This window comes from Puma concolor, chromosome D4, assembly GCF_028749965.1.
Source record: "Puma concolor isolate L17-30 chromosome D4, mPumCon1.1.hap2, whole genome shotgun sequence".
In the NCBI taxonomy this organism is placed as follows: Eukaryota; Metazoa; Chordata; class Mammalia; order Carnivora; family Felidae; genus Puma; species Puma concolor.
Window position 1 is genome coordinate 14,572,884 of NC_141679.1, and position 24,424 is coordinate 14,597,307.

The window sequence follows — 24,424 nt, forward strand, 5'->3', positions numbered from 1 at the left end:
ATGCAACTGAATGAGATTAGAGGCTGTTTAGAAGCAGTGGCGTCTTGTCTTGTTTTCCATCAGTCCATATCATTGTTGGTGAGAAAGCAAATGATTCAGAAAACACAAAGCATGGCATTTTTAATGTGACACATTTGATACACATAGTCTTGGGCGTAAACCCATTGTCCCTAAGACGTGATTCAAATTCCGTAACAGGGTTTTATAAGGTCCACCATGTTTATCAGCAACCTCGAAGTAGCTCCCTGGGTTCTCCAGGGTGGATATTTAAAGTTTTTTTTCTCCTTTTATCAAACCTATGCTTCTAGCACCTGTCCCTTGATGGGATGATGACCTCAACACTTGCATTATTCAGAAAAATAGGAAACACAGACAGAAAATGACTCTACTTGGCACCACTTAGCCTGCAAACTTACCTACCCTACCACCTGCCAATCCACTCTCCTTTCTGTGGTCAGTCTGTGCTTTGGATTTCATCTTCCCTCGGCATTCCCATAAACAGTACTCCATACATTAGACCCCTTTCCTGTGTCTTCAGCTTCTGACTTCAGCCGTGGGCATTTCAATATCCTCTTGGATGGTACGTGAAGAGCATCAATAAAATGGCGATTCCCATCTACTAAGCATTTAGTCTGTACGGGAGTGGAGGCAGAGGCTGTTAAATCTATGAACTTACTTCTTTCCACCTCTCTTCAAGTTCAGTGCTGTTTTCCATATTATGCAGATGAAGGGACTGAAGCTTAGGAAGGTTGAGCAGCAGATAAGATCATACGACAAGGATGTGGCTGATAAGGGAGTCAAACTGAATTCTGTCTGATTACAGGATTGTATCTTGACCACTTTGTTACTCTGTGCTTGTTCATCTCTGAAAACCCTTCTTTGGGACCTAATTTCTATTTCATCATAGACAAACTTCCTGAAAGACTTGTATTCACTATCCATCTCCACTTCTCACTCCTCAACCCACTGCAGCTCAGCGTGTGCCTAACATCACTGACACCACTCCAGCCAACGTTGTCCATTACCTTCTTGTTTCTAGAGCCCAAGAATCTTCTGAGTCACCTCCAGAACTTAACTTGCAGCAGCTTTTGACTCCATTGGCTGCTCTCTCCTTGTAACATTCTCTTCCATGGACTTTCATAAAACATCCATTTGGTGAGTTTTTCTCCCATTTAATCCATCTTTGGGGTTGTGAGTTTCTTCTTTTTTCTCTGTCCCTTATGTGTTGAAATTCCTCCAATCTGTCTTCTTTTTATTACAAATACAAATACTTTCATCACGAATACTATCTTGGGGATTTCATCCACTCCCATGGCTTTATGTTTAAGTGCTGATAAAGCTCACATTTCTATCTGGAGCCCAGGTCTCTATCCTGACCTTCAGACCTGAATATCTGTTGTCTATTCACATCTGACTTAACATGTCCCACAGGTCCAGAAGAGAGTAGTGATGTATTGAGAGCATCCTATCTAGACTCAGATCCCTAGACTTGAATCCTGGTACCACTGCCTAGAACCATGTACCTCTGGGTTTTCATCTCTCTGGGCCTCCATTTCCTTACCTGTGCTTACTGACCACACACAAAAACACACACATGCATAGTTTTTCTCTTTTTAAGCGAAATTACACAAATAAAGATATATAGAATTAAGGATACTATTATACTATTGCAGATTATTTTTCATAAGTATTATACAAGCCACCTGTCACCTCATCAAATGAGAAAATTATGTTATGTTCTTTATTTTAATATTCCAATATTGTATTTGTTATGGAGCAAAAACTATAAAGGGGAGAGAGAGAGAGAAAGAGAGAGAGGGAGAGACAGAGAAAGAGAGAGAGGGAGACAGAGAGAGGGAGAGAAATAAAACAGAGGAAGGGAGAGACGAAAAGTGATTGAAACTTGAAAAACAGAAAAGAAAACTTGAATTTTCACAAAATTTTATACATATTACTATTTATTTTTTTATTTTTTTCCATTTATTTTCTTCTTCCTTTCTTTCTTTTCTTTCTTTCTTTCTTTCTTTCTTTCTTTCTTTCTTTCTTTCTTTCTTTCTTTCTTTCTTTCTTTCTTTCTTTCTTTCTTTCTTTCTTTCAATATATGAAGTTTATTGTCAAATTGGTTTCCATACAACACCCAGTGCTCATCCCAAAAGGTGCCCTCCTCAATACCCATCACCCACCCTCCCCTCCCTCCCACCCCCCATCAACCCTCAGTTTGTTCTCAGTTTTTAAGAGTCTCTTATGCTTTTACTATTTATTAATGGTATCACTCAGAGTAATTAGTATAAATTATTCACTAAGAAGGACTAGTTGCTTTAGGAAGATTAGTACTCAGTAAACAATAATTGAGTAGTGTTTCTCAAATCTGATGATCATCAGAATCACTGCAGAAAATTTAAAATGTATGTATGTGGATTTCTCCCCAGACTTACTGAAACAGAATCTCTGAGGATGGAAGCCAGGAATATGTATATGTTAAAGTGGTCAACTGATTCTGGTAATGAGCCTTTTTTGAAACCACTGATGAGCAGGGTTTTAGTCATTTGATATACCAATGTACTAAAACCAATATAATAAAATAGTCATGACCTTTTTTAGAACAAATGAAAACTATTTTCAGTGCTATCTGATATTTTATGTTTCAATCCTGGATAATTTGAGAGAGAGGACTCAAAGCACTCATCATTAATGATTACATCTATCAATCTCCTTTGCAGGGAGGTGTGACCATGTGACTAAGTTCTGCCACTTGGGTGAGAACGGAAATGAGGTGTGCAGATTAGGGACTTGCCTTTTGAGCAGTGTTTTTTTTTTTGTTTTTGTTTTTGTTTGTTTTTTTTATGTTTGTTTATTTTTGAGAGAGAGAGAGGGAGACACAGAATCTGAAGTAGGCTCCAGGCTCTGAGCTGTCAGTATAGAGCCCTACTCGGGTGCTGGAACCCACCAGATCATGACCTGAGCCAAAGTTTGATGCTCAGTGGACTGAGCCACCCAGGCGCCCCTCAAGCAGTGGTTTCTAATGGTTTTTGTTCCGTACACTCTTGGTGGCCTACTAGAAGTCTAAGGACTCTTTTTTAAAATAATATTTTTATATGTATAGGATAACATATTTAGAGTTGCAAAGGAGACCAATTATATGGCATACTGTTATCAGAATAGTAAAAGAAAATCAGTGATACAGTGATATAGATGTTTATCAACACATTCAACAACATGATTCAGCAGCAGGTTATGGCAGAATTATGAACATTAGAGTTGCTCAGGGTGAAGGTGGGAGAGATATTTCAAGGTAGGGTAATGTCTTGGATTCAGAGCACATAGGTTTATCTGGCTTCTAAGAATGAATGGACTCTATTCTCATGTTTCCTAGACCCTAGAAACTTCTATTATGTCCCTGTCCTACTTCAACAGTTACATAAAGGAAAATTCTATATATAAGTTTATAATTTAATATAAATATTTAACTTATTTTTCAACCTTGGTACCTAGTTTGTTTATTCATTAATCAGTCTGTCCATCCATCTATCCATCCATCCATCCATCCATCCATCCATCCATCCATTCATCTATCCATCCTTCCATCCATCTGCCAAACAAACATTTTTGAGCATCTGCTATACTCTAGTCACTATGCTGGGGTGTCTAATAAATGTTGGTGACTCACAAACTTGCCAGATGTTGAGTAATGGTTATGCCCGTAGTGACAGGCAAATGTCATCTCATCTTCGAGGCTGATCACATCTGCTTGCCCAGTTAGAACAAGACAAGAATTGGGTGTACAAGGAACTGAAAAGAGATATTGCAGAACTGGTTAGTTTTTCTATCCCTATTTCAAGTTTATCCTAACTATCTGAGCTTTTCTGAGAGTATTTGTCTCTCTTTGAGCAAACTGTCAGTCTGCAATACTCAGATCTGTTCAAGGAGAGCATACAAAGTCAATCCTAGGAAATTGACAAGAAGAAAATTCCCTGTGACCCTACTGATTCAAACTGGCCATCTGCATGGTTCAAAATGAGGAAATCCGTAGCATTCCAAATGTCCGTTCTTTATGGTTGACTTAGCCTGGTCTTTTTAAAACTGCATGACACTTGTTATAGTTAATGGCACTGCTTCACTTAGAGTGGAATATAATTATATCCTTAAACAAAAAACAGCATTTGAACCAAATTGAATCAAAACTAATTTTTAAGTTTAAATTAATTGATGGGAAAAGAAATCTCTTCTAAAATGAAAAGCAGAAAAAAGATATGAAAGAAAGTCTTTCCTGGGAGAACCTACCAGAGACCTGTAGATTGACTTATTCTTTTCTTCCAGGCTAGGGCTTGGAAATTTGGACATTCTCTCAGGTTATCTGCCTACATTTTCATTGTGGAGATCGAGTGAAATGATGTATGAGACTGTGCCTTGTACGCTGTACTGTTCTATGCCAAAATAAGAAACTCATTATGACCTACAAAGTCATTTCCTCCAAAAGAGGTTAGATGGTTTTCCCCATTCAATTGTTATGTACCTGTTTATCTTCTGCTTTTGGCTTGTTTGCTCTTTTTCTTATCTTTGTGTGACCATAAGCCATTTATTAGAGAGGACTTTGAATTCTAGCTCAATTCCATCAACTATTTTGTTTGGTGGTTTCATTTGAGCCATATACTTCCAGATTTTCCTGTTTAGTGGTTTACTGGATTTTTTTTAAGTTTATTTATTTTTGAGAGAGAGAAAGAGAGAGAGTGCAACTGGGTGAGGGGCAGAGAGAGGGGAAAAAAGGGTTCAAAAGAGGCTCTGTGCTGACAGCAGTGAGCCTGATGTGAGGCTCGAACCCACAAACCGTGAGATCATGACCTGAGCTGAATTTGGCTGCTCAACCAACTGAGCCACCCAGGCACCCCATGGTTTACTGGATTTTTGTCATTAGTTATCCAGATCCCCACAGAAAAGGGACTTATGATAAATGGAAAATCAATTCATATCAGGAGATGAATGTAATTGGCATGGAAAGGAAAAGGTACAATAAACAAGGGTTTATGACTACTTCTCTACCTGCCTATTACCACCGTATTATTTTTGAAGTATTTACAAAGCTATCTCCATAACTAAGTGAATGTCAAATGTCAAATATATTCATTCACCATTTTATGTTCTCTTAAATAAGGGCTTCAAACACTGGAGTGGTGGTGTGGTAGGGTGGAAGTGTGTTTAGATGACTCTCTTACCATTCTTCTGAAAAAATCTGCTTTCCATGGGCAATCTCTTTTCTAACTGTAGTCGTAATAGTGAAAATAATATAAAAACTATTACTGTCATTTTTGAGTACTTGCTATGTACTAGGCATTTTATATCCATTTTCTCATAACAGTGGAAGATTGATACACACACACACACACACACACGACGTTGATGTGATTACAGTGGATTGGTTATTTGCATTAGCATTTTGACAACCTTCCGTAGGAGTTCTTTACCAGCTCAAAACCCTCATAGGATTCCTGTGAGACAGGCTGGCAGCCAGCATCTTTATTTAGGCAGGGCTTGAGCCTGATTCAGTTTTTTGCCTAGCACCTAACTTACTTTTAGAATGCAATACATGGTAAAAATAAATAAATAAATAAAATAGTGAACAACAATACAATCAAAGCAATACAGTTTCATTCCTCAGATTGGGTGAGATCTCACTGGAGTTTCTTTTAGGGTGTCTGATGTATGTCCTTGCCTGGCGGTGAGAGATGAAATAAAATTACACCAATTTAGCTTTCTTTTGATTAAGAAATTAGTCAAGCTTTTGAAAGAATAGGCCAGCAGCCTCTCTCCCTGAGAAAGCCAGAGAATAAGCCAGGCAGGGTCGGAGTCTCCACTGGCTGCTTCGTCCCTGGCATTTTGGCCATGGCGTACTGAGTGTATTTTCCTCACTTTACCTCCAGACCTTTGGGTATTCTCCAGCTGTGTCCACAGTCCTCAGACAGCGTTAACCAAAACCCCCTTGTTTTTAGACCAAGTTAGAACTTAGTAGCACATAGGATGAGGTTAGGGAATCACTGAGGAAAATGTACTGGTGGGACACACTCAGGGCTCAATGCATCCACTGTAGTATATTTTTCACATCTCATATTCTGGACTTCAATCTTACAGCTCCAATCACTGCTAGAGTCCCAGAACTTTCCAGATACAGGGAGACAGATTAATGCTCACTTAGCTCACAACAGACTCCATGTAAAACCTAAAATGCTAGAGTTACACAGTGACAATGAGAAATGTTAACTGCTGAAAAGAATCCCTGCTCAGTGGAATCTATATGAGAGGCTAAGTGTTCATCAGAGGGTTACTTGGTTACATGAAGGCAGGGCAGGAGAGCTAGCAGAACGAGCTGACCATTAAAAAGTCCCAGGTTATATCTGCCTGGGAGGACTTTTGCTACCAAGATGGGAAAAGGCAAATTCATGAGCCAGAGCATTTCCTCCCTCTGGAAATTTCCTGCCTTGGAGATCACTTGTGCCTGGTGGAAAACATTGGATGACACTAGAAATATTTCCCCTGGTCTCTGACACCTTCCCCAGTGCACTTCACTGAACAGGCACTAAGAGAAAGATAGTTAAACACCAATCCCTATAGCACATACACGTAGAATGCTCTACATTCACATTAGGAACCCATCATTTTTCTGAAATAAAATGTCAAGTAATTTTCTTTTATTCATCTAGTGAGAGAATAAAGGTGACATGTTAAAGTAAGCCAAAATAAATGGAGGAAGTGGGTGGGTTCAGTGCCATTTAATGGCTTCTTTATATAGGTAAGAGCTGTTTTAAAAAAGAGATACTCCCAGGAGGTTTAAATCTACCTAATATTCATAGCTTGGTGCACTTGAATGAGTAATTTTTTTGGTGAGGTCTAACGCTTGATTTATAGAAAATGATGATTAAGAACTTTACGTAGGAAGAAGCTGAGGCCTACAGCTCTGAACACAAGTAATTGGATAGAGGCCAAGGGCAAAGTGCACACTTGCTTTCTCAACCCTTGTCCAAGGCTTTTTAAACAATTAAGTACAGCTTATTTTTCTCCCATTACCCAAATAAGGGTAAGCGAATTCTGGCTTGAGAGAGAGGCAGAATGGAAAGGAGTGCTTGTTTGAGAATGAGCCATGAGTGGACTTAAGAGGAATCCCAATGGAAGGTCATAAGGTGCAGGGAGGACCATGATGAACATCTCCATTTCTGCAATTCTTCTTGAATTGGTTGGCAGCTCTCATGCCAGGCTTTAAAAAAAATTTTTTTTAATATTTATTTATTTTTGAGAGAGAGAGAGAGCATGCATGCGCGAGTGGGGGAGGGGCAGAGAGAGAGAGAGAGAGAGAGAGAGAGAGAGAGAGAGAGACACACACACACACACACACACAGAATCCAAAGCAGGCTCCAGCCTCTGAGCTGTCAGCACAGAGCCCAACAAGGGACTTAAACTCATGAACCGTGATATCATGACCTGAGCTGAAGTAGGATGCTTAACCAACTGAGCCACCCAGGTGTTCCTCTCATGCCAGGCTTTTTTGTAGATTTTGCTCTACTACTTAAACGACATCAGCTTTTTGCTTATTTGCTATTTCTTAAATTAATTAATTAAGTTTTTTTTTTTTTTTTTTTTTTTTAAAGCACAATACCTCCACATCAAGTACATGAGGGAAAAAACAGAGCTATGAGAAGATAATGATACTAAGACCTGGAGATTTTGGTTAATGGATAACTTATAAGAATGGGACAATCTCATTTTGTTTCATTCTACATTTATTGAGCACCTGTGCTGAGATAAGCATGGGGCCCAACCCAGAGGACACAACACGAAAAGCACATGGTCCCTGCCCTCAAGAAGCCACAGTCCAATAGAGGAGACCTTCTCTGAAGCAATTATAGTGTTGTACATTCTACCCATTGATCCAAAGAAATAGAATATACTTCTATTGAGAGTGGTCAAGGGAGGCTGAAAATGGCCTCCACACATTGAGTCTGAACTCCTTATTATGTCATTCTTGAGCTTCCTTTATTCCCTAATTCATCACCATTATTGAGCATCTCTATTATGTGCTAGTTGCTAGAGATAAAAGACAAGTTAGAGGAGGTATTTGCTCTGGAGGAACTCACAGTATATAGTGCAGTTATTCTCAATCCTGGCTGCAGTTTAGAATCATGGGAGAGCTTTTAAAACTCTCTCCCACTGTCTCTGCCCCTCCCCTGCTCACATGCATACACGCACTCTGTCTCTCAAAAATAATTAAACTTAAAAATATATAAATACACATATTTTTTGGGGGGGGGAGTGTGTGTGTGTGTGTGTGTGTGTGTGTGTGTGTGTGTGTGTATCTCCAAGCTCTAATTCCAAATGTACAGCTGGCCTAGAAAGTCACTGGTGTAATGAGACAGACATATGTGAGCAGATGATTATGTATGGTTTTATATGATGGAAGGTCCTAAAGGGTTATAGGAATAACAAAGCAAGCATTCAATTCAGCCTCAGGTCCTTGAAGGCTTTACTGTGGAAATGATTCTTGCTTGAGTTGAGTTGTGAAGGGTCAGTAGAATTTAATTAGTCAAAGGACGTGGGGCAATGTTCCAGGCAGTTTAAAAAGCACCTTAGTGTTAAAAAGAAACCACGGGCCCAAAATGGAACCACTTATGTTAAGCACTACCAAGACTTAATACCTAACCTAAGTGCAGTCAACCTCTTCCATGAGTGGACTTTTAAGCCATTCAGCTGGAGTTTTCCTGATCAGTTTTAGAGAGGTAACCTGCCTGATAAGACTCTGTAGGAAGTGACCTTGCCTGAAACAATCTTTTCCTTTACCAGTAACTTCCTTGTCCCACCCAGTTTCTGCCTTTAAAATTCTTCCCTTTGTACAACTCCTTTTTGTGCAAATCCTTTTACCCTTTTTTTGTTAGAAGAGATGCTGCCCGATTCATAAATTGTTGAGTAAAGTCAATTAGATGTTTAAATTTACTCGGTTGAATTTTTGTTCTTTAATATGGGTAAACACCCCGAGGTTCTCCAATGTTTTCATCTGCCATCCTCACCTCTCATCCCCACTCATAACCAGGGTCCTAATGTTGTAACCCCATCCCACCACACCCCTGCCTCACGAACTCTGTGCTGTGGTTTTGCTACCTACTTACCATTCCTAACCACGCATTGCAATTTCCCTTCGCTGCAGTGTGCTTTGTTTATTACTCTAAAACAAACTTATTCGCTCTTCAAGGCCTTGCTCTAGTGGTACCCGCTAAACCAGGGGTCAGAACGCTATGGTCTGTGAGCCAAATCCAACCCCCCCCCCCCGTTTTTGTGGATAAAGTTTTATTGGAACATAGCCACATCCATTTGTTCAAGTATCACCTGTGGCTGCTTTTGTGTTACGATAGTAGAATCAAGTAGTTTTTCAAAGATAGTATGGCCTCCAAAACTTTGTCTTTGAGATAATAGCTATTTAACCTTTCTGTGCTTCAGTTTCCTTATGAGTAACATGGCAGTAATTATAAAAGCTGCGGCATGTTTTTATAGTGATTAGATCAGGTGCTGTGTATTTGGTGTATGCTGTGATGTGCCACCCTGATCCCTCTTCAGAATGAGGATTTATTCTCCCGGTGGTCAAAAGATAGCACTTAGCTGGTAGCCTCCTACTGTGTTGGAAGAAAACTGCGCCTCGCGTCATGACTTTTCTGGGACAAACTTCTTCTAATGACTTACTATTCCAGGAAGTATAAAGATCTGGTCCTTTAACCTCTGACTTGAACCTGAGGAGCCATCTCAACACAAGAACTTCATGGAAAGTCAGCCTATTCCTATGCCTAAGCCTGCTTTCTTCCACAGGTGTTGATCCCAAGAGCGTTCATCAAGCTCCTTCTCAGGATCTGCATCCAGGGATTCCCAACCCGTGACAGTAGGTACAAAGACTGGTCCACAAGCACAACACTGAGATGGGATTTTGGAGCTGACCACCATCTCCTGGCTGCCAGTGAGGATTCTGTCCCTGGTAGGTGGACATAAGAGGGAAACAGTAATCATAAGGACAGTGAATTACCTGGCTGTTAAGCTTTACAGACACCCTGGCAAAGGGTAGCAAAAAGCTGAGATAAATCAGCAGTTAAATGCTGAGTGAGAAGGCCAGAGGGCCTCCCTAGCAACACACCATGAGGCTCTCATCTCTTAAAATGGGAAGGGCTCAAAAAGAGGACCAAGGACAGGATTTAATTGTAAGAGTAGTTGAGGCAGGTCTGCTATGCTAAGATAGGGCAGTTGGGCCCCTGACACAAGGGATAGGTACATCTGTGTCGATGTCCCTCTAAGGATTTTATATCTCCAGATTACCCTGAGTCCTCTGCACAAATGGTCCATTCCTCTGCTCTGTTAAGGGCTAGACACACACACACACACACACACACACTGAATTTAGTACAGAGACCTCTCCTCTGCAAGATGTTATGCACTTTATTCAGGACGTCTCTTGTATCCCCTCCTGACCATCAAATCAGTTACGGGGGTTAAGTCACAGAATAGCTCTGCCAAGGACCTGCTGGGACTACTGAGGGAGAAGATGAACTATCTTCCTTGAATCCAATTTCAACACCAGCCACTGGGACAGTATGCCTGGGACTGGATTCTGAGGATGCCTGACAAAGGTGAGTGGAAGATAAATTTGGATACAACAGAATTTACCAACATGAGAGCATTCTCCCTTGATGCACATTGTAATAATACCTTCCAAGGACCTGAGAGAGGGTGTGAGCATGTTGCAGGATGGCTCCTACAAGCAGGGAAGAAGCAATGACCCATATTAAGTGAGGTAGGAATGATGGAATTGCCATGACAGTGTTACACAATGAAGAAAGGAAAGAAGGCATTTGGCACCCCTTCTTCCTTGCCCGATTTGATAGTAAATGACATGTGCAGCAATCTCAGTCTATTTTTATTATTGCTACATCACTCTGGAGGTCTCCAAATCAATCAAGACAATGCAAATTAGTGCCAGGAATAATACTCCAAGAATGTCCAACAGGGACCCAGCAGTGCAGACACACCAAGAGACAGACACACCATTGATGGTTCTGCTGGACCCAAGTAGTTAGAGTTCCTGGAGTGCCCTCCCCTCCCACCACCTCATCCCCAACCAGAACAATATCCCTGTACTTGACCTCATGGTCCAGATTTGTGGCTCTGACTTATGAGAGCCCATTATGCAGGGCAGTCCCTGGATATTTGCACCTGTGAGATGGGACCTTTATAATTTCCAAGGACAAAGTGGAGCAAGAGGAACAAAAGGAGACAGCTCTCTGTACCTTGTGTGATAATCAATTTCAGGAGAACTATTCTCTGATAACAAGAAGTAATTTTTGCTTAGGAAGCAATCTCTGAGCTTTCATTTTTCTGGCCTCAATCTATATTACCTATTGATTTATAGGCTCCAGCATATCAGCTATTTTATGTGAATTCTGTTCTATTTTAAAAATCAGCAATATAGTTTGGATACTGGTTGGGCATCGCTTGTGTATATGAGCATTGTATGCATTGAATGCAGAGCTGAGAATGCTTGCTTTTAGATTAGCCAAGTGACCTCAACCCACATGGAAATTATTCCCTGGTCATTTATTCTTAAACTCTGTGGCCTTCTATCATTCTGATTTCCCATAGGTATGATAGACATTGATTCTGGTTACAATTTAAGGAGAATTAGGAAAGCTTCCTCATTTCTTGTTATACTTGCTGACTTCCTAGAAATATTCTTCCAAACAATGCTAGAAATACCACTCCAATCAATCTATCAATCAATCACTGCCATAGTTTTTGAATGGGGCCCAAAATAGTCCCTCTATATTAATACAGTGCCACCTTAGTGCAAGGTCCAAGATGTAAGGCTAGGGAGGCTGCTGTGAGGACTGAAACCAATCTCCAATACCATCGTACAGGAATCTGAACTATCACAGGAGTGTGTTACCAGGTTTCGTTGGCCATTTAACAATCTGGTCCTTCGGGTCACACATCGAACTCTTCTCTGTGTTTCTCATTTATTACATAGGAACCTATCAGATTCTCTCTTTACTCCTTGTCAAGAGTGGATACCATTGCTATAACAGGGAGCAGGAAGACCATGAAAAAGAAGACAAGTGGAGAGGAAAGGGAATGGCCTCCACAAATAAGGATTCACACCAGTTGTGGGCTGAAACAGTTTGCTAAAATAAAAGACCAATAGGGTGATAGAAAGAGCCTTGAACTAATTGCTAAACTCTGAGGAACTTAGAGAACCAGTGTTGTGATTTTGGACATGGCATTTAATGTTTGTTTATCTCCATGCATCCAAAAACTGCAAAGTAGTGTGAAACTGAATTAAGGAAGCCTCATCTAAAATGGAGTTGGGAGGTGGGCAGAGAGAGCTCTCGCACCCTACCATACCTGGAAGCCCTTTGCCAACCCCACCAGGAAAAGACACACCTTGTACGTTCTCAACAGGAAGAAGTCTACACTTGGCAACCCCAGCTGGAGGAACAAAGATTTCTCCTCCCCCTGCAGCAGCCCAGCCAACGAGAGACTGTCACAACTCAGCCAATCAAAAGTCACTATTATTCCAGGTCCCAGTTTACTCTAATGGACCTTTTGTTTGTAACAGCCCCATCCCACTTTCCTCCATAAAAAAGCTTTCCTCTCCTTTGTCCTCCAGACTCACCCATGGTTTTGTCGTACCCTGCATGCCTGAGTTGTTATTCTCTGTTATTCCAGAATAAACTCATTAAAGTAACTGACAGTTTTATTTTTGAGGTTAACAGCACTATGCTTGCCCTGCCTACCTCCCTTACTGATTGTGAGACCCCCATTTATGAGCAGACGATACTCCAGGAAGGCATTTGACCGTTGTCATGGATTTATAAGCGTGCGTAAATTGTGCCTCCAAACCTATTGGGAAAGAAGTTGGGTACAAAAAAGTACATAGAACTGAATTAATATTTGTGAGACGTATCAAGTAGAGGAACTTCTGCTCGACAATTCTGCCCGATAGCAATCCTGACACTGCTCTAACAGAAATGAGGATATCCCAGTCGGCTTACTTACTGGCAAAAGAAGGTGGTCGGTCCAGATCACATCAGTCTATGATTTGCAACAGTTTGGGTTTCTTGCTGGTTACTTCCCTGTTGAGCAAAACTTCTCTGGAAACACAAGATTGTACAATTCAGGCAAGACAAGGTCAGCTGAATTCAGAGCTCCTACTCGATTCCTTTTGTTTTCTTCCACATCAACATCCACAATTAACTGTTCATTAGCAAGATTGGCACATTTTTACATCATCTTTTGAATAAATATATATTTACCCAAGAAAGAATTAAGGTATAGTCCTGGACATTATGACTAACGCTTTTTACTATGTGTTTTCAATTTTAATCAACGCAAGTAATCGCATGATCAAATAATAAAAAAAAAAAAAATAGCGGTAATATGTGAGCACCTTCTTTATTCCAACTACTATACTAAGAATTATATGTATACTATTTCACTAAATTTTAATAGTGAAACTGAGAGTGTTTGCATCTCTACCTTAAGAAAGTGAAATTTAAGATGAAACCACGTGCACAAGATTGCATCACCATAGTGGCACATCCAGGATTCTGATCCATCTTTGATTCCAAATTCAGGAACCTGATCCCTTTGCTCTCCTATCTGCACCTAAGGGCACCTACAGTGAGGAAGGTGTGCTGTGTACTGGGGATGGCAAGATGAATGGAGTAGTATCTGTCCTCATCAAGCCTCATATAATGTTTGGATGAATATTATAAAAGCTATTACTGAGAGGCCCACATGACTGAAACGAATGATTACCATAATAGTTTTTCATAGAAATAAAACGTTTTTACAAATTGAGGGGGAAATATTCCCTTTAGTTTTTTACATTGGGAAATCTAAATCATTCCTTTTTGATGTTTTTAATTTTAATTCCAGTAGAGCTAGCATGCAGTGTTATATTAATTTCAGGTGTACAATATGGTGATTCAGCAATTCGATACATTACTCAGTGCCCATCGTGATAAGTGTGCTCTTAATTACCTTTACCTATTTTACCCATCCCCCACCCAAACCATCAGTTCGTTCTCTAGGGTTAAGAGTCTGTTTCTTGGTTTGTCTCTCTCTCTCTCTTTTTCCCCCCTTTGCTCATTTGATTTATTTCTTAAATTCCACATATGACTGAAATCACATGGCATTGGTCTTTTTCTCTGAGTGACTTATTTCACTTAGTATTACATCCATTTTTAAGCAATAAAAGTGATAACAGAATATGTGGTATATCTCAGCTTCAGTAAGGTATCAAGCAATGTTTCATAAAATCTTTGAAGGAGAGTTGTAGAAATATAATGTAAATGGCAGTATAGTATGGAGAATTCAGAATGGATTGAGCCCCCATATTAAAATGTATTTACTAATGGTCAAGGTCAAGGTGGAGTGGGGTTGTAGGGATAAGCTGCTGGGCTCTGTCATTGCCCTGACCTATTCATCTCTCTTAACAATGCCTTGGATCATTGATTTGTTTAGCACGTAACAAATCTGTGAATGGCATAAGATATTGACAAATTACTGATGCATTGTATTAAAACTAAACAAGGTGATCATCATTAAAGATAATGTAAAGCCTTGGATTTAGGTTCAGGAAGTCAATTACAATTCATACTAATCACAGCCCAGAAAAGATTTTAAAAAAATCTTTATTTATTTTTGAGAGAGATAGAGAGACAGAATGTGAGCAAGGGAGGGGCAGAGACAGGGAGACACAGAATCTGAAGCAAGCTCCAGGCTCTGAGCTGTCAGCACAGAGCCCGAAGCGGGGCTCGAACTCACAAACTGTGAGGGCATGACCTGAGCGGAAGTTGGACGCTTAACTGACTGAGCCACCCAGGCGCCCCCAGCACAGAAAGGATTTAAATGTATGGTCTACCCCAATAAAAGAATATGGCTCCTAGTAGTGCAGATGTAACCTTAGACTGTATTAATAGAAGTGTTCTGTTCAGATCAAGGAAGATAAGTTTCAGGGTATTCAGCATCAGTTGTACTTAAAAAAATATTACAACAGTTCCAGCGGTTTTCTTTTAAATGAGGTATTGACCAGGCTGTAAGAGGCAACAGAGACAACATTTGTTGAGGACCTAGTATGTACCAGATTGTCATAGACTCTAAGTCTAAAGTTCTCTTTTGGCCAGCAAAAAGAGCAGATGCAGGATTAAAGCCAGAGATGGCTGATGTCCCGGAAAAGACAAGAGCCCCAAATAAGGATCCTTGCCCCATATTTATTCAGATCAGAAGGCTTACAAACATGATGGGCATGTACAAGGAGACAAAGAAATTGGGAACATTAACTTGGGGACGTGAGTGAAAAAGGGGGTTTTGAAGATATACAGTGTTTGGGGTTTGGGTCAATATAAAACAAAATCCTGGCGCCGGGCAGATGGGCAGATGGTGGTTAATGGCAGACATGAGGCAGCACCTTTGTCTATCTTAGCTAGCCTAGGGGATGAGACAGGTAGGGGAGTAACCTCAGGGTTGACAAGTCACCTTTTCTTTTGTTAACCATCTCCCCTCTGGGCTGCTTTGCCTGCAGCCCAGTGGTCCATAGTCCAATTCACCAATTTACCTAACCTGGCCCTATCCTCCTGTGAAAGCAGCTTTTCTGCTAAACTATACTAAATTGGGGGTGCTTCCACCCTGAATATCTAATCTTGTTTATTTCATACACCTGTGTATTGGGCACCTTTGTGCCATTCCTATTTTAGGCCTTGGCCTCTCTCTCTCTATTCTGGGGGCTCTGCACCCTCTCTCTATTTTGGGGTGCCCTTGCACCTCCCTATCCCTGGCACCTTCACGCCTTCCTATTCTTAGAGTGCCAATCTGGTTTACCCAAACTTGGGTGTGAGCATTTTATGACTTTGTATTTCTTTATGCGTTGTTAACCCATTGGTGCAAGCCCAGGGGATTCCTAAGCTTATTCTCCCTGGTTCCCCTTTTTCGTTTTCTTGGTTCTTTTAGCTTCGTGTTCGAGGACCGTCATGACGAGCTCCTGGTCCTTCTTTTGCTTTTGGATGGCTTGGAGGGTGATGCTACAAAGACATAAAAAGAGGCACAGTAGGAGGATTCTGCTCCCCAGAGTTATCCAGAATTTGAGATGGGTGCTAGCGGTAAGTGAGAAAGGATTTAGGTCATGCCACATTTCCCAGGAATCAGCTCATTCATTTTTAAGCTGATCCTCTTCATATTGTAGCTGTTGGCACGATGTCATATCAAAATCTTCTATATTGTCAGAGAGGTGGGAAGAAAAGACACTGCGAAGGTGTGTCTGGACACCATCCCAAACTTGGGAGTGGTTATAAGGAATGCTAGTCATGCAGATATGCTGGTAGTTAGGGTCCCAGGGCAGTTTAGAGTGGAGGAACAAGGCCTCTTGTCTCTTTCCAGTAAATTCCACTGCAGCCTCAAGAGCTTCAAGGTGGGCCAAAACTTGTCTACCGATGGAAGTTTGGCTTACAAATTCTTTGGTTGTGTTGGCCATAAATTTATTAAGGACATGGGCTGTCTGGATAGTATGATGCAGGCTGATTCCAGCTACAGTGGCAGAGGCGATAACGCCTACTGCTGCTAGGATGCCGCTGATTAACAGGCCAACAAATCTTTTCCACCTTGCAGCAGAGTGCCAGTGTCAAACAAGCTTGGAAGGTGCACCTAGTCCTGATCGATGCATATAGGGTTCAGAGCTATTAACAGGAACCCAGGCTAAGACGCGCTAAGTACTAATAAAGAGGAGATGTTTAATTGGGTGATGTTATTATTACTTACATAGGACATAAACCAGCCCTGAGAGATAGAGATATGATGATTATTTCCTAGTTGTTGGATCTGTAAGGTGGAGGGAGCAAAGAGAACGTAGGGAGAATGGGCACAAATAGTGGTCCGTGTAAATTGTCTATTGTGCAGGGAGGCCCCAATTAGGAGGTTACTATGTTGTTTTACGTAAATTTTGCCATGGCTAATGATACGAGTGTAGAAGGGAAGACCCAGCTTCCAAATATTAACAAGCCAAGGTCCTTTTACTTTCCCTTTTGTGCAGAAATTATAGGCCAGATAAGCCTACTAGGCTGGCCAAAGGGTATGGTCTTATTAGAGTATTTGTTTCACCATGTCCTCTAGGACCGCTGTCAATAATAGTTCAATTACCCCAGTGAAGATTATGCTCTGTCTGTCCATAACAGGTTGTCCAGGGAATGATGTTCCAGGGGTGGTCTGAATATTTGAGACTGGAGCAAGCCACAACATTAAGAGTGTGAGATATACTTGTTTTTTGAGGTATATCAAAGCTTGTAGCTGAGAAAAAGGTAAGATTGTCTGGCCTTGTAGAGGTTTTGGGCTGTATATGTCAAAGCCAGTTGATTTTTATTTTAAGGCAAGCATATAAGTTGTTGAGTTTAGTAACACACACAGGAGGTGCTGGAGGAAGCCACCATTGAGGTCTTGGCACATAAAGCCAATGCTCTTGTTCCATTTGGAAGGGCGGGTTAAGATTGGCTCCTTCCATGAACTCTGTCATTATTGCTAATAGGAATATCCCAGGCTTGAGTGTGAAGCTATCAAATAGAGGTGGGTTAAGGAGATGAGCCCAATATGAATACTGAGCTTGGCCTGGACAAATGAGGGCAAGGAGTAGAATTAGGCTTACACATATTGAATTTTTGTTAATGGCAGAAACTATAGCCATCAGATGTGAATTAGGGGTATACGCAATATCATTGTGTTTTAAGAGGATGCTGACCTGGTTAGACGGGCATTTAAGGCTTCCCCATATTCTATCAGGGACAAGGACTTGTGTTTGTAGAGTGGCTTCAGGATGAGGAGTCCACGAAGAGGCTTCTTCCATGTTGAAGAGAGGGGCCAGTAGCCGCTCACTCAGAGTCATGGTTCATGGTCTGGCAGTCTTGGTTCACTGTAAGATATTCTGGGGGTCTCCATGTTGCCATGGTAAGGCTTTACCAAAAGTGAGGGAATCCACAGAAGTCCGGAATCTGAAAGAACACAAGCATACCCTCGACCCCAGGTGAGAAGTTGAGTGGGTGCAGTCGGTGTGGGCCCCCCTTCACAGGTTTTGCATAGCACCATGGGGTGAGAGGGTTTATCTGACTTGGAAGAATGTAACTTAGCTGCAGTTAGTCCTTGAGTGTTGGGATTTAAAAAGTTAAGAGTAATCCTAGCACGATCAAGAAGGAGCTGAGGTTGCAATGCAGACAACCAGGGGTATCTCCCCCTTTTTGTTTTTTCACATGTTTTTAAGAGTAATATATACTCATTATACAATTGTTTGGCCTTATGGATTATAAAGAATGGGTAATTCCAACCAAGGCTTACGTAAAACAATTTAAAAGGGCATGTTGTCCTGTTGTTTTACCCGTTTTGTTAAAATTCCATTTATTTATTTATTTACTTATTTATTTATTTATTTATTTATTACCATTAACAAAAATGTATTTTTTCTGTGGTTGTTGTAGATGCACTCATTTTATTTTTGCTCATCAGTAACATACATATTGATCATTGGCCGTTGAGGGAGGGAGCTAAAGGGCCAAACTCAAGGTCTATTCCCCTTTTTCAGTAATGTTCATATAAATATGTTTTAGCCAGGTGGATATCCATTTGAGACATACAATGGGCTAAGTTTAGTAAAATGGCTTCCATGTATCTTAGTAAAAGCCTTTTATATATTATCCATCCCTCATATGGCAGAGGCATCCATTCTTTTGCCAAACAGAACAACACAAACGTGGAGGATTTGGAGGCTGGCACAAGAGTATTGCCATCATTTTCCCAGCCTCTGGACCAAAGGAGGAAGAATTTTAATCTTAACCCTGTGTACTTTTAAAATCCATTTATTTTAAACTTGGTCCATTTTGACCACACATAAAATTCCTTTTTAAAGATTTTCCTTCACAAACCTTCTACAACTTTTCTTTGCATTTAGATTTTGTCCCAAGCCATTTTTCTCCAAATAAGCAGTCTCGTTTAGGACAAAATTACTTTCTTTTACCTTCAACAAAAATATATTACCATTTCTTTTATCTTTCTTTTATATCTCCTACTTTCCTACATACAGAGTTTCTTTTGTTATTTTATGTTTTAACTACATGTAGTGTTATGCCCAGAATTCGTGATCCCCAAAGACCACTAGGGAGCCGAGTCCGATGTAAAAGCAAAAGAGCCTTTATTCGAGCTAGCTCCAGCTCAATCCCCTACCTGCACCGACGCAGCGGTGAGATACCTGAGATACCGGGGAGAGAGAGCGAGTTTCAAAAGGACAAAGGTTTTATTGGGGCCTAGGGGCAGTTGGTGAGGTAATGGCTATGGCCTCAGCCAATTGGCTGGGGAAGGGTCCGAGTCCTGTAAGGCAGGTGAGGGGGGGTGGTTACCCAAGGGGAGGAGGTGTGGTCAAGGTGAAGGACACAGAACAAGATGGAGTCGGCCGGCGTAGGCCCGCCCTTTCAGTAGCAGAACTTTAACTCTTAGAAACCTTAGTCTCCAGTGAAAAAAGTAGGTAGTAACCAATTGTGAATTGTCTGTTATATTAGAAAAATTTTTTAGGTGGTACACTTATGAATCCATTAAGCATAAAGTATGGATTTAAAAGTTCCAAAAATCCTTAGTTGTTTTTGTTTTTGTTTTGCAGCAAGTCAAAAGCACAGACCCATATCTAGTAATTAGTGTTTTAGCTTTTCACCGTGTTAGATATCCAACGAATTTATTTCAATTTATCATGCAAGCAAAACTTTAACATCTTAGGTTACCAAAGACCCTGAAAGCTATCTTAACAATTACTCGAGAAAACTATGAGGCAAACAAAGTTAACCATTACTTTAAGGCAACCTTTTGTTAACAGATTGGAACAGAGATAACATGAACTTATTTGACCATTAGTAAACCTTAGTAGAATAAAGTTTTATATTTAATGCTGATAACTTTAAAGACAGACCCAACAAACTTAAATTAGTTAACGCCAAATATGTTTCATTTATCATTTAAATCCTGGGAAGTTTGTCAAAACCTTAGGAAGTTATTATAAAGCACATCCTAAATGGGATTACAAATCATTACAAATCTTAAAAATTTATTTAACCAACATGGCAATAAAAGATCCTAAAGGCAAATGTATAGCGTTATATAGTTGTTAGCGAAACTTAGCACCTTTAACATTGAGAAGTTTTAACTAAGCAATTAAAGACCTGATAAAGATGAAACCTAAAGCTTTGGCTTTTCGGCAGACAAGAGAGACAAAACCCTTTGTTTACATTGTCTGATCAAAAGCAGAACAGTCCAAGAAAACTTTGCTTTTTGAACAGAGAGAAATGCTTTTAAAAGCAGAATTTTAACCTTATACCAGTGTACATTTAGAATTGTATTCATCTCAACTTTAGTAGAATAAAGTTTTATAATTTAAAAGACACGCCTATCTTAATAATGTTCTACCTGTGTCCCCTTAAAAATCTACCACTGTTAATTTTTCCCATGGCACCAGTGAGGAAATTTAAAGTTTAAGGAGTTTCAGTTTGTTGTTGTTGTTTGTTTGTTTGTTTGTCTGTTTTTTGCCTTTTGACAGGGTGGGGAGGAGGAGTGCTGTCTGAGGCTTTGAAGAGTCAGATGTGCAGGCCGCACCCCAGGTGCAGAAGTGGGAGGAGGGGAGAGAAGGCAGCAGAGGTGAGGTGTCTCCACACCCTAGAGGCCTGGAGGCAGACAGAGGCCCAGAGAACAGAGAAAAGAGTTCACGTGGTCCTAAAGTCTGTCAGCTCAGGTAGATGAGCAGATCCTGATTTTTGTTTTGTTTTGTATTATTTGTTTTGTTTTGTTTTGTTTTGTTTTTCCACTAGTGAATTAGGCGGTCCATGTCGGGTCTGAGAAGACAGGGAAGTTCCCCCAAACAAAAGGAGTTTCGGCAGCTGCTTGGGAATATTCCTTAAAATCTCTATCCCGAGGTAGACTCTAAGCATCATAGTACTTAATCCAGGGAATGAATGAGGGAGAAGCCCTCACGTATAGTTAGAGTAACCAGAATGTATAGGAAGAAACAGTGAGAGAGAGAGAGTTAGAGTCCCCAATATTAGGGATGCCCTCTGTAAAATCCACCGCACTATTTCACGGTGTTGCTTTGCTGACAATGATTGGAACCTGGGCTCACTGCCTTGGTTGGGAATCCTGCCCTGTGTCAGACAGTTGTTTAAAAGACACCGGAATAGCAGCGGCAAAGTTCTGCATAGCACTAGTCATGCAAACATCATGAAACTCTTGGGCACAGACAGCATACTGGGTTGGGCTCCGAATGATGTTCATAAGAGAGCCCCAGTCCCAGGCACACATAGAATGAGTGCCATGAATATTTTCTAAAATACCGATTGTAAAAGGGCTATGAAGGCCATATAGCTGAGCTGCTTTTTGTAATTCCTTTACCATTTGGAAGGGCAGGACTTCATGGACATATTGTCCATTTTGCTTGACAACAGGAAACAGCTGTAATTTACCGGCCTTATGGGCTTTTTATTTTATTCCATTATTTTTTTTAAATATGAAATTTATTGTCAAATTGGTTTCCATACAACACCCAGTGCTCAAGCCAACAGGTGCCCTCCTCAATGCCCATCACCCACTTTCCCCTCCCTCCCACCCCCCATCAACCCTCAGTTTATTCTCCGTTTTTAAGTCTCTTATGGTTTGGCTCCCTCCCTCTTTTTTTTTTTTTTTTCCCCTTCCCCTCCCCCATGGTCTTCTGTTAAGTTTCTCAGGATCCACATAAGAGTGAAAACATATGGTATCTGTCTTTCTCTGTGTGACTTATTTCACTTAGCATAACACTCTCCAGTTCCATCCACGTTGCTACAAAGGGCCATATTTCATTCTTTCTCATTGCTTATGGGCTTTTTTTTTTTTAATTTTTTTTTTCAACGTTTATTTATTTTTGGGACAGAGAGAGACAGAGCATGAACGGGGGAGGGGCAGAGAGAGAGAGGGAGACACAGAATCGGAAACAGGCTCCAGGCTCTGAGCCATCCGCCCAGAGCCTGACGCGGGGCTCGAACTCACGGACTGCGAGATCGTGACCTGGCTGAAGTCGGACGCTTAACCGACTGCGCCACCCAGGCGCCCCGCTTATGGGCTTTTTTAAGGCACTTTTGTATTGGGGTAAGGACCTTATCAGAGCCTGTTGATGAGGTTTTCAGAGGCTCGATATCAATATCGTCCCACCCTTTTGGGAGAGGGGGAGTATCTTCTCTTTGTAAAGGAGCCAGAGGCACAATCTGAGTATGGGAGAGTGAGGTTTTTCCTCCTTTTTAGATAACTCTGCATCTTTGTATGCACTGTCCAAGCTCAAGAGGGAAAGGGCAGTGCAGACAATGGACCAGGTGAGGATTACTTTAGGGGGGACATTAGCCCCTTTAGACTACCTGGCCTTCATTGTTTTTTCTACTCATTCCCACACTTCAAGATCATAAGTTCCTTGTTCTGGGAACCAAGGACAATTTTGTTGGACAGCCAATAATCTAAGGAGAGCCTTATAATTTAGAATAGCCCCTGCTGTCTCTCCTAGGGACTGAAGAATTCGAATATAGCACTTTTGTAGGGAGTCAGGGGCTGGGGAGGGAGCCAGGGAGTTTCCCATGGGAGATCTCTCAAAAAGTTCCGCGGTAGCAAATCCTAATATAATTTCCCTTTATCCCTTACCTCGTCAGGTAGAGACTGTACCCAGTGCGTTTTTCTTTTTTTTTCCTTGGAGCTCCTTTACTGTTCCGCGGTGTCCTGCAGTCGAGGTGTCGCACCTCCTAGCAACGTCGGCTCTCTGCCCACATTGGCCTGTAGTCCCCTTCCCTTCAGTCACGTTGGGATCACCATCTGTCGTAGACTCTAAGTCTAAAGTTCTCTTTTGGCCAGCAAAAACAGCAGATACAGGATTAAATCCAGAGATGGCTGATGTCCCGGAAAAGACAAGAGCCCCAAATAAGGGTCCTTGCCCCATATTTATTCAGATCAGAAGGCTTACAAACATGATGGGCGTGTACAAGGAGACAAAGAAACTGCTAACAGTAACTTGGGGACGTGAGTGAAAAAGGGGGTTTTGAAGATATACAGTGTTTGGGGTTTGGGTCAATATAAAACAAAATCCTGACGCTGGGCAGATGGGCATATGGTTGTTAATGGCAGACGTGAGGCAGCACCTCTGTCTATCTTAGCTAGCCTAGGGGATGAGACAGGTAGGGGAGTAACCTCAGGGTTGACAAGTCACCTTTTCTTTTGTTAACCATCTCCCCTCTGGGCTGCTTTGCCTGCAGCCCAGTGGTCCATAGTCCAATTCACCAATTTACCTAACCTGGCCCTATCCTCCTGTGAAAGCAGCTTTTCTGCTAAACTATACTAAATTGGGGGTGCTTCCACCCTGAATATCTAACCTTGTTTATTTCATACACCTGTGTATTGGGCACCTTTGCGCCATTCCTATTTTAGGCCTTGGCCTCTCTCTATTCTGGGGGGCTCTGCACCCCCTCTCTGTTTTGGGGTGCCTTTGCACCTCCCTATTCCTGGCACCTTCTCACCTCCCTATTCTTGAGGTGCCTTTTGACACCTCTATTCTTGGAGTGCCAATCTGGTTTACCCAAACTCGGATGTGAGCATTTTATGACTTTGTATTTTTTTATGCCTTGTTAACCCATTGGTGCAAGCCCGGGGGATTCCTAAGCTTATCCCCCACACCAGATAAGGTGCTAGGTGTCATCCAAACCCACAATATCCCAGTGAAGCCCTTTTAAAGAAAACGGCAGCAAATGAACGTCAGAGAGTTTCATAAGTTGTTTGCAGTAAAGCTGAGATTTGATCTCAGATTGATGTAATTCCAAAGCTCATATCCACACTACTACATCAGGCTCTTAGAGGGCACTACTCACAGAAGGGAACAATGTGTGGGTGGGAATGAGCTGATATGGGTAAGAATAGAGAAGTAAATTAACATTTATTAGGCATCTACTATTATCTAGACATTTTACATCCATTGCCTCAATTAATACAATAACTCAATGAACTAGGGATTATCACATCTCCATTTCAATGTGAGAAAACTGAGGTTCAGAGGGCTAAATATCTCACTCAAGAGCATCTAATGCAGAAGTAGTAGAGTCAAGATCAGGCTACTCATTTGTTTGATTCGAGGACTGTAGTTTGCCATAATTTCCCCAACTTTAGATACTACACATGGCGTCTATATTGATTTTGCCCAATTTGTGTATCTGTTTTGTCATTTACTTAAATTTTCAAGAAGTCTCACTTTTTAAAACTTTAACTAGAGAACTGTGTACAAAACCATAAGTGAGAAACCAGCCAAATCTATAAAAGAAAAACCAGCACCCCTTGCCATAAA

General features: G+C 41.1%; 1 protein-coding gene across 1 annotated transcript in view; it reads left to right on the forward strand.

Annotated features, from left to right (window-relative positions):
* The window catches only part of GDA (guanine deaminase), a 172,110-nt gene that overhangs the window by 56,501 nt on the left and 91,185 nt on the right, over positions 1–24,424 (forward strand). The window contains exons 2-3 of the mRNA XM_086685008.1: positions 1,040–1,155; positions 9,838–10,000. The gene's annotated coding sequence lies outside the window, so the exon portion shown is untranslated. The remainder of the gene's footprint in view (positions 1–1,039; positions 1,156–9,837; positions 10,001–24,424) is intronic.